Source organism: Strigops habroptila, chromosome 11, assembly GCF_004027225.2.
Source record: "Strigops habroptila isolate Jane chromosome 11, bStrHab1.2.pri, whole genome shotgun sequence".
Taxonomy (NCBI): Eukaryota; Metazoa; Chordata; class Aves; order Psittaciformes; family Psittacidae; genus Strigops; species Strigops habroptila.
The window spans coordinates 19316984-19335834 of NC_046360.1; the positions used below are offsets into that span (position 1 = coordinate 19316984).

Genomic DNA, 18851 nt, shown 5'->3' on the forward strand with positions numbered 1-18851 from the left:
TGATGGAATTTCACCTCTGATTCTAAGGAAGCTGTCATCGTTACTCAAATGAAATAGCCTTGTTTTAAATCGAATGGAGATTATTTCACTTTGCTGTTCTAGAACTGTAAATCTGTGGAAGCAGCAGTGACATGAGGTAGCTGGGACCAAATTAATCTTATAAAACAAACAAACAGAAACAGCAGTCTTTGGTGATACTCACCACCTTACAGAACAACAGTGGATTCCACTTTCCTGGTGAAAATAAGGATTCTCCCCCACAAAATATCACAGCAGCCTTGCTGTCATTCAGTCAACATTTTCAGCTCCTCATAACCATGTCTAAATACACTGAACTGCACTGTCCACTACGGTAAGCATACCAAGGCCAGTGGAGACACAGCTTTCTGCAAAGATCCCTGGGCTTTCTCATTCATGCTTCCAAACTCTCTTCCAGCTCCCCAATTTCCACTACAAGAGCTTCCTGCTGGAACACCAACATTTACTTCTAGCAGCCATGAATCATCTTTAAAGTAGGAACATCCTGGAGAAAAACTGCTGTACAACTAACATTCACAGCTAGGACTACAGAATAAATCATGTTACAAACACTGGCAGAAGACACACAGCTACACGATTACTGCACACACAAACACAGCAAATGCCCTTAAAAAAAACAACACACAAAGGAGTGTGATCTGAACTAGCCCAGCCCAGTAGAAAAGACAAGTGGAGGTAGTGAATCTACTGATAGGCTCACAATGTGTTCCACACAGAAACCATCTCAGCATAATCATTGATCATGTAAGTATAGCGGAATGTATAGTACCCATGTAAACCTTCTTACACCAGCCATTCTCTGTTGAAGTGCATATATACAGTGTTGATGAATAAAACTCTCTGGAGACAGACATACATTTTGCTTTCAGTCACAAGATAGGCTGATACACATGCCAGATGCTAAGTGTAATAATCACTTGTGCTCCTCCTCCTGACCCAATGTTAGTTATTAAACAATTTTTAGGGCTTTTTTGCTTTCCCCTCACCCCCCATCCTTTTTTTTTTTAATGGATACAGCATTCCTCAATTTTCTGCCTGCTTACCCTCCTGATCCAGAAGCAAGCAAGAAGTCTGAGCTACGGCAATTTGAGGTTGTTACCTGCTGCCATTCAAAGCTCTTTAGCTGCAAGCTCTTCTCTCAGACCTCACATCAAGGGACACAGTTCCAAATCCCATACCTGCTGGGCAAAGCTGATTTTTCAGGGCAGACCTGCTTGTTACCATCCAGCTAAAAAGTAACAGACCAAGTGGGAAAAAATGGTACATGAAGGACAAAAAAATGCCCACAGTTGTATTTTGGCCATTCCTTAATCCTAAAGGGTCCAACCAGGAGCAACCACTCTTGCAGCACCAAACAGGAATCATGCCAGAACTGCTTCTGCCAGCATTGCCAAAAGTCTCCTACGTGCAGCCAGGCAGGCAGGAAGCTGCTTTCCAAAGGGGTCACCCAAAGATAATGCTAGACTCTTTTCACTGTGGCCATTCCTTTGTAGTGTTAATTATTTCCACGTCTTTCTACCCACAAGGGAAGTACAACTGGTGTATGTATCTTTGTGCAATTACAGCTATTTTTCCTCTTTCTGTGCTCCAACAAAAGGAGTGCATTTGCTACCAGCTTAGCTGTCCTCAAGATGTACACCTTTGTCACCCCCAGGAAAACTGTTCATAAGTCTGCACACTTTCTTGTTCGCTTTCTTGTATTACTATCAAGATTAGGCATCATCAATGTGATTTTTAGATTGTCTGTATGGAGCAAGGAGGCAGCTAATCTTGACTGTAAATACATGAATGTGATTAATCCCCACAATATGCTGTGGTGAAAAGCTGCAATAGCTTTTGAAGGAGCCTGAACACAATGCATTTCAAGACAACATCTGTATAACCTTTGAAGAAGGAAGTTATTCCCCTGGCCCTCTATCTCACCTCTAGCATTAATACATCCATAAATGAAAAGAATTCATCTGCAGCCACCACACACGGCTTTTATCTAACAGGTACATGGACATTTGCACATTTAGCTGCCTTATCTTAGGCACCTCTCAACAATTCTTTCCCTTAACCCGCTGAAGCAAATCCCAATGTAAGCAGCTCTGCCCTTGAAATGCAATTCTGTTGCAATCTGCTACAACTTCAAAATTAGTGCTAAAAGGAAAACACAGTGAAAGAAAACCAGTATCTTACAGGATTCACCCAGAAAGCATGTTTTCCTCTGAAATAAAATAGCTTTTGTGCTACTCAGAAGACAAGGCAGCAAGTTCTTCTATAAAGAACAAAAGAACAAACTAAATTGGGTTTCTTTTCTAGTACTGTCAGTGCTGGCACAGATGTGATCTGCAAATAATAGTGTGGGGGGTTTTAAATAGACTTTAAAGGAATTATCCAGGAAATCTGTGAAGTTTCTCAAAGGTCCATCTAAGCATTTCCTAAACCATATTTGTCCATTACTAAACTGCTTGGGCTAAGATATGCATACTCTTTTAAAGTAAGAGAAATTCTTTGATTAAACCTTCCCCACCCTGAAGATTTTACCTTCATAAACTACTCACTTATATTGTATGCAATTTGCGTAAAGACAGAAGTGAAATATAATCCTGAAGCTCAATTTTCAATATAAACCAGTATAAAGCTATGATAAATTCCGCCAGTCACAGTTCAGCTCTCTTTCATAGGAGGAATTATACTGAAACAAATCAAAATGGTCCATAGCCTCTCTAAATTGCTTTTGAACATCATCCTTGAGCACCTCCAATTCTTTATCATTTATATCAAACCCAATTTCCATTGAGACTCCACCAGTAGTATGTTGTAAATCTGTCAAGTCCCTTGGAGACCCTTGGCAACCACTTTTGTAAATCTAGCACCTCCTTGGAAACTCTCGTTGTGAAAAATCAAAACCGTCCTTATGCTCAGTGGAAATTGATCTACTTGGAGTAGCTGAATGCAAACGTGGGAAAACAATCTTCCTCGGAGTCCTCCGAGCGTTGCTGTGAAGCAGAACCATCAATATCCTTTATCAGCCAGCCACGAAGATGAAATTCTACCACATGTATCTATGAACTGTCAGGCAGTGCTGCTTCCTCTGGAAGGCTAAAAGGCTGCTATGAACACTTGAAAAGGGAGTTCTGAACCATAAACCACAGACAGTCTCCATTTGGCTGTGCTCAGAAAAACCAGCAAAACCCTTCCTCTGCTCCTCAGGGGACCCAGGGTCAGGACCAGCTTCACAACTAGCAAAAACTGCTTTTGATCCATTCAAGTCACTGACCTTTCTAAGGTAAGCATTTGGCACCCTTTCCTGCTGTTTTCTTCAGAAATATTCATTCTTATTCCCTTCTCAACTACACATGCTGCTTATTGGAATGTTACTGTATTCAATGCAGCAACCATCTTACATGCCAGAGTTTTTGTGGGCTTGGGGGTTTTTGGCAGGATAGGGGAGGGGGCAGCAGCTGCATTTCCTATCAGACCTGCACTCCTAAAATCTATTCAGCAACAGGGTGTTAATCATTACTCTATAATCACTCAATTCCTACAGCTTTAGTACAGTAAACAAGGTACTTGTACAGAACATTGTGCACTAGATGCTACACAAGACCTTAGCAATCAGCAGCAGCTTTCAGATTCAGTGGAGTTCAGCCAAGAAAGTTCACCTAAAGAATACGGTGAAAGTCGATACATTTGGTAACCTGGATGGCTCTCCACGGAATGACAGCACCAGCTTCCCTGACTTTCACCCGTGTTTGTTATCCAGCCCCTCAAACTCTACCTTGTTTAGAAAAAGTCTAAGTTGAAAAGACACTATACCATAAACTCAGTCCCGCCTTTATCAAGTTTAGCACCATTTTGACATTGACAATCCCTTGGTGCAATGCAATACACTTACAAACACCACCACCGTAACGCCACACAGTCAGCACATTCCCGAGCATTTCTCACAGGCACTTTGAGCCAGGCTGCTGCATTGAGAGACGTTCATACGTGTGCCCATAGTTAAAACCTGAGTATTCCTTTAAAATTGTGACAGTACCAGATAGTCCAAGGACAAACAGGTGACAACCCATAACTGTGCCACTGCTACATGCTCACTGAGAACCATATGACCACCCTGTGATGGCGACAAGCCATTTCCAGCTGGCTGCACCACGTCGGCCAAAACCAAAGTTATAACTGACATTCAGCTCCAGGCTGTTCACTTTGTCCTGACTGAAGCACTTGCTAACCCAAGCAATCATCTTGAACAGCACCAAATGACAGCAGGAGCATAACTGACAGTAGGAAAACATAAGAACTGTAGAGTATATACACACACATTACATATACATTCACAAGCACACGCTGTGACGTGATCTGTGCCTCTTTATGTGTATATATATGCAGGCACGTGCAAGCCTAACCTGAGCCCTGGACACCCGGCAGAAGGTCCCATTGACACAACAGCCACACACGAAGTGACCACAGGGCACAAGAGGCACTGCTCAAACGAGGTTCAGTGGGAAGAGCTTAGCCAAACTGATGGATGTCTGACAGCACTGCAGGCAGGTTTCACTCAGGCGGAGTCTCACTAATATCTAAGGCAACGCCTAATGCCCAAGTTCACCCGTTAGTTCACTTACTAAATTCAACATGTATTTTGTTTCAAAAAAGACTAAGGATTTCCCACAAGAATTAAACAATCCCAGAAAATATTAAAGGTTTACAAAAGAAATGACAAACTAATGGCTTTAACTCAGTATATCAAAGTGCAGTGCCACTAGTCTTTTGTTACATTTAGGTGGTCTAAAATGTAACTATACATATACTTTGTCTATACATGCCAAAGCAAGCATCTTGGTTCTAAAACAGGCACCTCAGATGATGTCTCAGTTTGTTTTGGCTGTACAAAAACCCCCAGAATTCCAAAGAAGCTGATCCTGTACAATCAGTTTTTTGAATTGGCAATAAACTGAGGTACTCCACTGGGATGTGGTGGTAGGATCTAAAACCAGAAACAGTAGTCAAGAATAAACTGAATGGATATCTGAGCACCACATTTGAGGTGACCCACACTGATGAACAAAGCCACACCACCCTGCAAAAAACGCCCAGAGGGCACGACATTTCTATGTCGTCTCATTATGTCTCCAAAAATGATGCATTTTTGACCAGTAATACCTCTCCCTCAAGGTAAGTATCCTCTTAGAGCAGACACAGAAAACCTCACTAACAGTTCCTAAAGTTCTGATACTTTTAAGGTAGATTTGGACAACACCCAGAAATTCAGACAGCATGAGGTAGGTATGAAACAGTATACAGCACCGCCAAAAAGCTTGTAAGATCAGTAATTACACAGTATCTTCTTTAGCAGAAGTTTTACAGCAGCGACCTTGCAGCAAGTCTTCGGTGTCAACAGCAGGGGTTGTTTTGCTGTTGAGGTGTGGGGTTCTTTAATAGTTGCCAGAATTTTGTGTTCCGACACAAACTCCTCATATAGAAGAGATCCTAAAGCAGAGTATGAGCCTCTATTGAAATCACAAGCCAGGGCTCATCTGCAATGAAGCAGTGCTTCTCCAAGTAGACCACTGATAGACCTTTGCTGGTTTATGCTGGTGAGGATCTGGGCTACTGGGACAATAAATAGAATTTCTCTGCAGGAATTTCCAGGATGTATTAAAATTTGGCTGCAAACTATAGCAAAACCAGCCCTGCTTCATTCATTTTTATGCAAGATTGCAGACAACCATAGCACCCACTAGTGCCATGCTAACGTGGCCATTCCCAAAGGTGTGATTTTCATACATTTAAAGAAAAAAGGAGCCCAACCTCTGAAAAACAGAACTGTGTGGTCCTGCTCACATAGAAATCTCCCCAAATTAAGACCTGCGTGTTTCATCTTGTCCCGGCCTGGTGAAAAGGCTGATGCTGCACCCATCCTCTTGCCTATCAGTGACTGTGCTGTTCCTTAATTGCAGTATTTTGCACTGCTATGCCACTGATCAGATTCATCCTCACCAAGCTGGGACAAAAATGAACTTTTCAGTGGCATACCAGCAACAGCAATGGAGAAGTACACTGCAGAACTGTGGTACTGTGCAGCCGTCCAGGTGACAAACCACCATATGAAACAGAGGTGAAATTTCTGTTTCCTAAGGCCTTCCTTCTACTGTCAACTCAGGACACTCACCCGTAGTGCCTCAGTTCCAATACTTCATTAACTCACATTAACACAACAGTTAGGACACTGGCAGCTCAACAGGGAAAGACTGTGAACCTAACAATACTCTCGAGCAGCTCTGACCCCTTCTTCTCCCCTCCCATGCAAAAGTCAACTCCTCCCACATTAACAAAATCCTCCTGGATTTAGCCCAGCTGACAAGCTTCTCTCACTTGTGAGGTGAAACACGCAGCACAAAGCACAAAGTTTATGAGGAATTCAAGAACTCTTGCAATCAATATGCAGCACAGATCTCTGCACTACAGCAGTTACATTATCTTGTGCGGCACATGCACTGTTCCCATGGCAACCAGCATCCTTCATCCAACTCCATTATTACCGCTATTTGAGGCTTTCAGAATCTCTGGTGTCCAAGCCATGGCTCAGAGCTACTTTGTGCTAATAAGCCTCAAGAACAGATACAGGAAATGGAGAAAATACAGCAAACTGGGTTTTGCCCCTCTATAAGCAGCATGGAAAGCAAGAGGTGGCATGGGAAATACAATTCAATCAGCTAAGGGGAAGCGACTCTTATATAACTGCCTTCATTAAGTGAGACAAACATAGTGCACATTCACCACAGCTTTTGCACTCCAGCACAATTAACAGTCACCTCAGCCAGTTTGCTGATGAAGAATGACTTTGTATTAGCTATGAGGAAACAAAAATCTTTTTGTTTTGTACATCTATTGCAGTATCGATTTCTCCATCGCGGATATCAAATATTTCTTTATCTTTTAAAAGGACTGAGTTTGTAACTAGCTGCAGAACTGTTCAAGATGATTTAATTGTGACCTTTTCATCATGTCCAATATTTAAACTTTCAAGGGCGATTATCAAAACCTATAATCTTTATAGTATAATCTATATTTGGTTATATAAATTGTCCCCAGGTACATTAAACAAGCTTTCTCTATCAATAACACCACTTTTTTTCCCTAGCATTTAAGCATTTCCACATCAAAGCATTACAGCAACTTCATTATGCTTTGCACAGCTTAATGCAAAGTTTCTCTTAGTCACCAACCAGGGAATTTCAGGCAGAAAATAATCTAATCTATTAAAGCGATCCTTGACAAATCATCCCTAAGTTGCTAGCTAGAGGTTTTATCCCTGTGCAGTAAACATGGGTCAGCAGGAACAGAAACACTTTGAAGTTGGAGGGTTTGAAGGCTCTTGAAATGTTAAAATAAAGAAAGAAGGCACTACACTAGAAAATGCCCGTACAATTGACAGAGGAGACTGACAGGCTGCTGCATCCAGCTGATCTTTAGCTACACCTAAGCCTCATTGTGCTCAGCATCTGTTCAGAAAGAGCAGTGATTCTTTAAGTGGCTTGAACACCAGCTATCCTCAGCTACGCTGGCCACACTCAGCATCAGGTCAGGTGCACCCGTTGCTGTTGAAAGCAGGCAAGGTCAAAAGCAAGGTCAGTCTCCAGAATAGGCCCGTTGGGGAGATGAGGGAAAGCAGCTGTGCCATTCTCGCAAGCCTCTGTCCATTCACAGAGCATCCAGATCAACAAAGCCAGTTTCACAGAGCCCCTGTGAACAGCTGGAACCACAGGTCTCTGGAAGCTCACTGCAGGAGGAGCCTTTTCCCCCTTCCATTGCCACCACACTCCAGGTCCAGAGCAAGCACTGCAACCCACACTAGAGCCCAGGAGGGCCCCAGCAGGCCCGGTTCTTTCAGGCTGAAGAGCAGTGGTGCAGGGAGAGTAGCCAACTTACACTTAGGGTACGAGTTTTAAGCATAGGTGATAAAGATTTAAATATTAGGTTTTACAGAAAAAAAAGATTAAAAAAACCCCTTCTATTAGTGGTAAATGAACATGCTAAGCACTGAGGAAAGGCAAGTAGAACATTACTTGTTCACAGCTCTGGCATCACCAGGCGTCCGTGGTGCTGTTTGCCACCTGGAAGCCTCCTGACCTGCCCATGCCCTCACTTGCGGCTGCGACCCACTGTTGTATCAACTCCATGCCTGGGATCAGTCTCCAGGCTGACTGCCTGTCCAAACAGGTCAGCTCACTCCAGGACAGGGAAGAAAGCACGATTACTATCTGGGAACGCAGCTTCTGTAAGACATAAGTGTCCTTACATCCGAGGCTGAAGACATGCTGCTATTCGGCTCTGAGGCAGATTTTGAATTCTGCTCATGTTTGACAGCTAGTGAAATCAATGGAATTAAATTCAAGTCATTTGTACTACTTAAGCCCACAAAGAAGCTTAACATATTTAATCATATAGCTTTCTGCTATTAAATAGCTTGCAAGAAGAAGAGGAATGGAATTTTCCATCTATACCTTCCCTTTGGAACCTGCATAACAAGTTTGCACCTCAAATTTTCATGCTTGTGAGACTGAAAAACTCTGGTTTTGCAGAGAAGATATGGAGGGATGATCCAGGTATGCTTAAACTGCTCTTTTTTTGTTCTTCGACCCAGAGATGGCTGCTTACATCCAGTTCAAATGCAGGTTCTGCATCACCCTCCTCTACGTGACCAGCAAAGGATGCTAAGACAGGACTGCTAGGTGAAGCAAACCAGTAGATGCAGCTGTGGAAGATGACATTGTGTTACCCTGAAACCCATCTGCTAAGCTAGAGAGGATTTGTCACACAAAAGCAGCAAGATCCTTGAGGAATGATATTCTTTCAGAAATGTTAAAGCCCTGTGCAAATAATCCCAGTTAATTTTAATTTCGGAAGGTTAGATAGTCCTCAGAATTTTCTGTAATTGCATATTCCTCAGAATAGACTCCTCGGGTTGCTCTGTAATCAAATCATAATTAAAGCATCTGTGTCATTTTATCTATCCCTTCCTGCTATTTACAGAAGGCAACAAAGATGCAGCATGCAAAATTTCCAGCATCAAGGCTCATCATCAGAGCAATAATAGGGATTTGTGCTAGTGTGACTGTCTGAGTGTCTCCTTGGGCTTTCATTAGCCTTTAAAAACAACTGAAGAAGAGAAGAATACTAAACAGTGCCCCCCTTGTTGTATCCACAACTGGAGGCCATGTTTTATCCCTGTAACACTTGTTTTTAAAACAGCTGCCTCATTTCATCTCAGCTTCGCAGAGAAAAGTCTGACAGCAGGGAAACAGTCATTGCAGCCTGAAATTCAGAGGTACGTTAAATAGCAATATCACCTTGATAGAGAAAAATATTTCCTCTTTGAGCACTGTGTTAGTTGTCAGACTGCCTCCACTCCATTTCAGCCAAACAACAAAAGAATCAACAAACAAACCAGCTCCCCTGAGCCGTATTACAGCACCCCAAATTAACTAGTTCTAGGGCTCAGCCTGGTGAGGAGCTGGTGGTACGTGCCTGTACCTGCAAGGGAATGTCACAAGACATGTTTCGCTGTCCCACTCCCTTCTGACACGCACTGCTCGAAGTGTTGAAAACGCTGAGCAAACTTCTCTGGGAAAGCAGTTTGCATCTTGAGCTTAGTTTTATCCCTTTCACTCCAGAGGGAGGGAAAAACAAAAAGCAGAATTTCTTGCACAAGCAGAATTCAAGCTCAGACTGGGACAATTTTCTTAGGAATTTTGAGTTTGTATTAAAAGGAATACACTGATCTGTAACTGAAAGCAGATATTTTTCAAAAGAAAATGTTGTGATGTATTCATTCACCACTGATGCAACTTTTCTTTCTAGACGTCAGTTTTGTTACACGATTTTGTAAGGTTACAGAATGAACCTCAGCTGTGCAGGCATTGCTCGATACCGATTGTATTCCTAAGCACTGATTTTTGACTGTGTGCTTTTCATTACAACATCATTCTAAATAAACATTGAAATAATTGTTATTTTACACAGAAAAGATTTCATTTACACAAAGGTTATTCCAAGACTGTGCTCCAGACTAAAATCAGCATTAAGCTCGCTAGCAACATATCACAGCTTTTAAAACAAAGATTAAAACTGGAATAAAATCTAAATTTTTCCAGCTTAACAAATCACACAATTATACTTAAATAACTTCTATTTTTGGATGATGAAGTCTTTCAGAAATGATTTCGAGGGGAAAAGTGATTTTTGAACAATCAATACCTAAACATGCTTAATTTAAATCTGAAATAGAAAGCCTTTTTGTATCTAATAGACAGTGTTAGCTACTGGTGTGGAAGGCCCACATCTGAATTTGATATTATTTCTTCTAGTGGGTTTCTTTTTTCTCATTGGGTTTTTTTGCTGGTGGTTTGTTGTTATTTTATTTTAAAAAGAGACGACAGCAGCACACTGGAATTCCTACAGAGCAGACAGACAACCAGAGGACTTGTGAGACACCAAAGTGATTACTTGCTGCCCTGCATCAATTACAGCTGAAGTCAAAGGACTTGTGCCTGTTAGAGCGTGTGGTTTCCCTGTAACCCATGGGGTTTGTCTGTCACAGAACTGTCATTAACCCAATACAAAGCAGAATTATTGTTAAAAGTGGCATTTTCTGCACATTTAAGTCTGACCGGAGCAGCAACATGGAAACATCAGAATGTTAATGTAAATGTCTGGGGTCTGTTGCCCTGGGGGAAAGCCAAGGCAGGACCTCTTAAGCTAACATTGTTCCAGCAACGCTCGTGTGAGTGGCAGCAGCATTTAGTCCTTGGTTTGCAGATTACATCAGCTCTATTGTGGACAGGGTCAGCATCTCCTGTGTTCACAAGCTTGCATGTTGGCCAGATCTTGAACAATTAAAATTGTTGCAAAACACATTCATGCAAAAATTAGAAAACCAATACAGGGGTTTTTTTGGAGAGTAACAGTTTGTTGTTCACGTTACACTGTGTGACTTCCCTTCTTCAAATGCCTGTGTGACGGGAAGGAGAGTACATATACAAAAGGTATTCTTTAATGATGTTACTTCCTAGTACCCAAGGGACCAAATCCTGTCTGCATTCTACAAATAGCAAAGATGATCCAGGTGTAGATCAATCTACCCATCAGGTTACCTTCCAATCTGACTGAACGGAACACATTGCAGATATCCAGCTGCTGGTGTTGCCCTTACAAAAGGCTCACATAAGCAGCCTGAGAAAGTCTCAGATATTATAGATATTATTTTCCCCTTAGGAATCTACTCTAAAAAAAAAAAAAAAAAAAAAAAGAAAAAAGAAATCTAACAATCCACTTGATATTTCATTCTATTCTCACACAAAGCTTGTGACAAAAGCAGAAGCTGGGGCTGAAACGCTGGCTATCCTCACACTCACAGTCAAAGGACATGGTTCTGGAAGCAGAGGCACAACATATCTGTCACTAGAAGCTCTGAAGCAAGTCAATTGTGGGGTTTTTAAGCCAGATACCAGATAATTCACACAGGATCTGAATGCAGCTTAGTCTTGAGGTAGATCACAAAAATCTCAAGACTGCATTTCTTATTGCTATTTGTACAACAAAGACTTCATTGCCTTGTCTGTTGCTTCACTGAGCCACTGAAACAACTGACCTTGATTTTTAAGCAAGATCTGTCATGACTGCGAAAGCATTCACTGCCTTTCTCTACTTGGCCACGTCGCCTGTTCAAAGAGGTCAGGACTGCACCATCAACCTTCCATCACAAGCATTCAGACAGGCTCTGAGGTGCACCGCTTTCTGCGTTTTATGTAACCAAATGTGTCACCATATTAAAAGCACAACCATGCAAATATCACAGATGACCATCTAACACGCAGCTGAAAGGCACAGATATATCCCCAAGTCCAAATTCATTTTTCGTTTCCAACATTCAAGGCAAGCATGAGTTAGAAGAAATCATGGTAAGTAGCAAATCCTAAGATAACTTGAAAAGAAATTGTCACCAAGGATTCTCTTCAGAGATAATATTTTTTTTCCAAATCACTTGTTCATAGTTGAGTCACCCCAGAAAGCATCTAAAGCTTGTGGAAATTTGTCACTGCACGTAGCACAAGTGCAGAATTCTCACAGAGTATTTACAATCTTCCTTTTTGCATCTGTGGCTTGAATTGCACTTATTGCACTTACCTGGTGAATAGATTCAAATATACAGTTAAAAACACCTTCCCCCACCACCTTCCTACTTGTTTCCAGTCCTCGTGTTCAATTACTACTTTGTTACACCTAATAATGCCATCAATGCTGCAGTACTTTATCAGTAATAGAAGCATCACATCAGCAGTCAGTATCTTCAGTAAATACATTAACCACCAACTCCTCCACCCTAACAAATCATTTACTTTTGAAACGTGTTTTAGCAGCCCAGGAGACTCATGAATCAAGTGAGACTGGTGTATGCAGCCTCCGAATGCTACAAGACTGGGCTTTTAACTTTACCAAACAAAGCTATGTGCTCAATAAAGCAGACATGACAATTGCTTCATTTCTCCCTTTTCCACATACATATGAAACAGTAAGGTTTAGGCACCTAAAGCACGCACAGCCCTGTCTAGAATATTTCAACTCACTGGGTATGAAGACATCCATGATCACAAAACAATTATTTATCGTGAAAACAACTGCCTAAAATTTTTGCAGACCCATGCTCATATGAACACACACGATACAAATTAAACTGTAAAATCTAGCAGCCCACGCTGGCCATCACCAAATGACATCACTTGTACCTTCAACCTCAGAAGAAACAAAAACCGTTGTTTTCTTATACATTCTATAAACTCTAAAAAATTGGAGGAGTTCTCTATGATGCCAGTGTTGATATTAAAAACCAACTTACCAATGGTTAAATTATGCTGCCTGTTAGAAAAAAATGATGAAATACTGAGCTGTCAATGCTTAACACAGTATTAACATGGCAATTTCTGACAAGATTTCATCCACCTACCATTAGGATTAAAATTTATTTTGGCAACTGAAGGAAGGTATCAGCTTATGTTTTCTCTCTTCCCCCTGCCCCACCTAAAGTATTCAGATTCACACACATTAAGTGGCTTGATCCTCAACAGTGCTGAAGTGTCTTTGAAATTCAAGTCACTGTTGCACCTCCAGGCAAATTTAGTAACTCCAGGTTTTAAATCACTGCCCTTCATATCTAGATCTCCACATTCCTCAGATTTTGGAGAAGCCAGGATCAGCCACTGTCCCTTTAATGTTCCACCTCGTCTCCAAAAGGAATGTCTTTTTACTAGAGCTCAGTGTGATTCACTGGAATCTGCCAGGCAGGTCAGGAAATCCCCTGAAGCAAAGGAAGAATATTAAAGAGATGGGACATGTATATCAAATCTCATTACTGTTCTCTTATGAGAATCAATCAAGTGAAAGGACATGATGATGTCATTATGACATCATTTACTTTGGGATTAGAAATTCATAGCTACTTAGCAACTGAAGCTGTCCAATACATAAGTAGGAGATCCAGAGGAAGATGCTATCATCTGACCCATTTACCGCAAGAGAAATATTTGCCACTTCTTGTTTCAAGACTTTGTAAGACGTACCATAACTTAAGAACCCTGCCATTTCGAGTACAGAATATTAGAAATACAACATTTTCTGACTTTTTTTATTAACATCCAAGCATATTTTTTTACCCCATAACAGCCAATATGCACGTTCCCTCAGAGTCATCTTCCTTTTCACCTTCTCCTAGAACTAAACCCTAAAAACGTCAAAAGAAAAAGCTTGCGCTAAACAGAATTGGTTATTTTAGGAACTACTATCTCCATCAGAAACTCAGACCTTGCATAGTTAACGGACTCTAACATAATTGTGTAAAAAGCGGAGCTTAGGAAGCAAGTTTATTTCAATAAGCTGAAAACATCCAGTCGAGGAGCTCCAGGATCTGTCAGAAATTCCAACGAATACACAAAATAGAGAGCTTTGTGCATGAAAAGAGAATTGGTCATGCTACTTCTGCGGCTATTTCTGGGACCTGAAAAGGGTTTGATGCCCGGAATCTATGCCTGACCTGATTTCCTTTAAAGTTCACTCCTCTCTGCTGAAAACACAGTTTAGACGAGTTCTAAAGCAACTGGGCAAAGGTAAGACGTGAACCGAAATCGTAACTAAATCTTTAAATCCATTCTCAATCACTAAATCTTTAAATCCATTCTCAATCACAGCACTAGCCTGACACTTGAGGCTTTCAAACCCGTGCTCTGCTACCGGCTCAGAGCACTGCAACACGTTTAGCATCAAACGAAAGGAAATAAAACACTCCATCTTCTGGAAACAACTTTTATTAGAATGAAGCCGTGTGAGATTTCCACCGAATCGAAATAACTCCAGTGAGGGCGATGCAGGGCGCGGACGCCGCTGCAGGCGGGCTCCGCCGGCACGCCGCGGCTTTCCCTTCCCTTCCCTTGCCCGCCGACCCGCGCCTCGAGGGCAGCGGGGAGCTCCGCGCTCGGCAGCGGAGCGGAGCCGGCATCACCCGCGAGTGCGGCCGCAACAGGCCGCTTCCCGGGCGATTTACCTCAGCGGCTCCGCGGCCGCCCCCACCCGCGCGGGGCCGCCTCACCTCACATCCCCTCTCCTCTGCCCACACGGCTCCGCCGCCCTCCGACGAAGACACCGCCTCAACCTCCTTCCCCCGGGGGCAACCGTGGTCCCACGGTCGCAGCCCGCCTGCCCACCCGCGGGGCGCCGCGGCGTCTCCCCAGCCGGCAGCAGCCCGCCGCCCCGACCCGCCTCGTATCGCCTCAGGGTGCCGCGGAGCGGGCACGGGGAGGGGGCGAAGCTGGCGCTCAAAACGCGCGCACCCTACCTGCTGCCGCGGCGGAGGAACAGGAGGCAGAGGGACGGGAGGCAGGAGAGGAGGCGCCGCCGCCCAGCACCGAACCGACCCGTCCCGTCCCGCTCCGCCGGCGCTGCCCGCCCCGGCCGATAGTAATGTTCATTTAAAGCTCGGCGCGCGCCGCTCCGCCGCGCCCTCCCCACGCAGCAGCGGCCGCGCGCCGCCCCGCCGCGCTCCGCCCACAGCCCGCCCCTGAGGAGAGCGCCCGGCCCCGCCGCCTCAGGCCCGGTTCCCCTCACCTCGCCCCGGCTGGCGACGGGCCCGCAGCGCAGCGCCTTGAGCCCCCTGGGCTCTGGTGCCAGGCCCTGCTGCGGAGAGGTGCGGGGGACGGGGCGGGAGGGCCCGTGCCGGAGATCCGCTTCTCGGAGCGGTTCGGTGACCGCTGGTTCCCCCCGAGGCCCAAGCTGGCAAAAGTGGAACAAAGAAGTGAAGAACGGCGAGTCTGGGAGGTGTTGGGAGAGCTCACGGGTTTCTGAGGGAGTTTGGGCAGCGTGTGGTTCCAAGCGGGACGTTGCTTTGAACAGGAATGTTAGAACTGTGTTTTGGAAGTGCTGAAACGTGTATACATTCCCAAATGCTCTCAAAATGTCCACATGTCAGAAAAGAAACGGTCAGAACCGCCCCATTCCCAGGCTCCTTTTGATTTGGCGTTTTCTCAGTGTAAGATCTCCAGTCAGAAATCCCTGGCCATGGCTCTCCTGAAGGCACCTTCCCAGCTGGGGTGAGCTCGCTGCTGTGGTGGCACAACACTGCCTTGTCCCCGGCATCACGGAGCAGGTCACACAGTGACATACGCATCCCAGTCACGCAGTGTTTCACCATCACACCCACATCCCAGGGGTCCGAGGAACATTAACAGAAGAAAATACAGTGGCAACTTTGGCTGTCCAGGCAATGCTCTGAAGTGAGTGAATGGCAGTGACAACTGGCCAGAGGACTCCTTCTTGAGGGGTTTCCAAGGTAAGCTGGTTTCTCTTGTGACAGGATTAAAGTAGCCATCACTGTAGTAGAAGAATCAATCCCGTGTCTTGACCTGTACGTTTCAGCGCATTAAAACACAACCTCGGTGGTGTAGAAGATGAAGTAGCATTCACAGTCCCTACTAACATCTCTTATGATACACAAAATTGGTAACAACACCAGCAACACGCACTGCACCGTCGTGCACTTGTTGAGTGGAGAAGACCAGCCTCCTCCTTTTCCTCCCAAGAAGGTCTGCCAAGGTTTTATCATTTACCCTATCAGTGAATCATGAACCCACCCCAGATGTTTCTCTATCTTCTTAAAGTCTGCATTGCGCTGTATGAATTTAAGGATGATGTGTGAACTAATGTTTAATACATGATAATCACACAGCAACAGAAATGTAAACACTGAAGTTTATTACCAGGACATGCAGATAGCATACATCTCATGAAATTGGCTAATTACCATTTTGAAACCCAGCTAATTGTGCAGGGCTTGCCAGATGGCTCAAAATCTTCAATGACTTGCTTGTGAGTTTTCACGTAGAAAATATGTTAACAGAGATTAACTCTGTTGCCCATTAATTACAAGGAGTATTTATGCTGAGACCAATAATTGGATTGTCCTGTAATCCGCCATAATAATCAAGAATTTTCTTTGCCCATGTGGTTTGAAAAGGTAATAGCTAATGATATTCTAGCTGTCTGATTCATACAGTGGCAATGAATGACTACTGCTTTGGCACCTCTACTGTTATTTCAGGGTTATAGATTTTGCTACTGATTAGCTCTTGATTAGCCCTTGTCTTCATCACAGTCCTATTTTCCTTGTGTTTCTGCCAAATATTGGTTCGGATTGACTTGACATTTTTAAAATACAGGATATATTCAGTTGTTTAGACCTGCTCCCAAAGTAGTACTGACTGTTCAGTTCACTTGAGGCTGGATCTTAAACCAGAGAGCTAAGGAGGCTCAAGGGACACCTTCTCACTCTACAACTACCTGAAAGGAGGTTGTAGTGAGGTGGGGTCGGTCTCTTCTCCCAAATTACAAATGATAGGACAAGAGGAAATGGCCTCAAGTTGTGCCCGGGGAGGTTTAGACTGGAGATTAGGAACAATTTATTCCGCAAAAGGGTTGTCAAGCTCTGGAACAGGCTGCCCAGGGCAGTGGTGGAGTCACCATCCCTGGAGGTATTTAAAAGACGTGCAGATGTGGCACTTGGGGACATGGTTTAGTGCTGGACTTGGCAGTGCTGGGTTAACAGCTGGAATTGATCTTTAGGGTCTTTTCAACCTAAATGATTCTATGGTTCTATATTCTTGGGAATTGGTGCTGTAGTATCACAGAGCCAAATTGCCAACCCATATTGCCTTCCTTCTGCCTTCCTTCCCAGGCTTTCCACCTACAGCTTTTTCCTGACTGGATGCCTTGAAAAGAAGTCTGTGATTTGTTTTGGAGGCAGTGTCATAATCTCTAACTATTTAAGCTTTAACTGCTAGGAGAGCTGTGACATGGTCCAGTGGAAAGTTCTGTTTAAAATTGGATGTCACGCTATAGTTCATTGACTTGAAACAGATCTGCTGCTGTTCCATCATAACTCAAAGGCTTGGGGGGGCTGAGTTATACTGACTTACAAGGCATGCAGACATGTACAAGCTAACTGCAAACTAAAACCAATGATAGTACAGCATGGATTTCAGCACAAGCTGCACAAGCTTGTGGTGCTCTTGACACTTATGCTACTCTTGGTACCTACATGCGAAGAACCCTTTCTGCTCACCGAATTTACCACGTATCTGATTTGTAATGCTGTTGTATGCTGCTGAATTCCTTAAAAACATCTAAGAAAAGGGAGCTCCTGTTCAAAAAAGCTCCTGTAGGGGAGGAAAACTACGGTTTCCCCCGAGATTATTTATAAATGTGCTAGGCTTTGCCTGCTGTGTTGGCAAGCTGATGACTCAGAAGCACATATTTAGGGGAATCTGTTGAATGTATGGTTCCTGGATGCACAGACCTGCCTGTCTTGGGTGTCACTGTGCGCTCAACTCCCCCAAAAGGTGTATTGCTAATGCAGGCATCTCTGGCAGAAAGAAAGGGTGTAAGTCTGGAGCATCCCACTGCTTAATCGGGTCTGTGAAAAGACCTAAGATTTCTGTGTGGGACAAGCTTGTCAATGGGACTGAACTGTCACTTCCAGGATTTTAGTGTAACCTGGCCGATCTGGAGAGTCTGACAGTGTGCATTTGGCAACAAATGCTACTGAGGCACTATCTTAGCAATCTAAGAAGGGTGATCTTAGGGGTTTGAGGGCTGAAACCCTAAACGTGATAGTTCAGTTGAGGAAACTGAAAAGGAGTGTTAACTGGAAACTGTTATTTGCAGGCCTGAAGGAAGAAGACAGTTGCACTGGTAAGTACAAAGCAACTCAGTACTTGTTCTGGCAGGTTTAAGAGCTATTGCTGTCGCTGTGTTTGCACCAGTTTTAATACTGATAAATCTTACAAGCTACACTGCTGTATTTTTAATGCCATTCTAGATCACATGATAAAAAGGCTGTTGCTCTGATCATTATATTTGTCGACTGCTTAAACTATTCCAGAGTGTAATCTTTCCAGAAGGGAGCTGCTTTTTTGCCAAAAGGAAAATACAGCCCCATGGACAATGTTGGTTGGGTTTTGGTGGTTTTGTTTGGGGTTTTTTTTGCTTTTTGTTCTTGTGATATTGCAGCTTTTGATGGTTAGATATCAGATAGGAATTAACTCACGGCAAGTAGAGATCATGTGCTGAGCAGCATACCACGCTCAAGCACCATACCGTGCAGTAGCAATTAGCCTTTGATGCCAAGAATTTCCTAAGCTGTCAAGATTTTTGGTCATTACCCTTGTGGTTATAAGTCATCAGATCCTCAAAAGCTCAGCAAGGTTATGTGTAGCCAGGAC

At 43.6% G+C, this 18851-nt stretch overlaps 1 protein-coding gene across 1 annotated transcript in view; it reads right to left on the minus strand.

Annotated features, from left to right (window-relative positions):
* The window catches only part of SLC6A1 (solute carrier family 6 member 1), a 61471-nt gene extending 46341 nt beyond the window's left edge, over window positions 1-15130 (minus strand). Inside the window, exon 1 of the mRNA XM_030501039.1 lies at window positions 14915-15130. The gene's annotated coding sequence lies outside the window, so the exon portion shown is untranslated. The remainder of the gene's footprint in view (window positions 1-14914) is intronic.
* Window positions 15131-18851: the final 3721 nt, after the last annotated feature.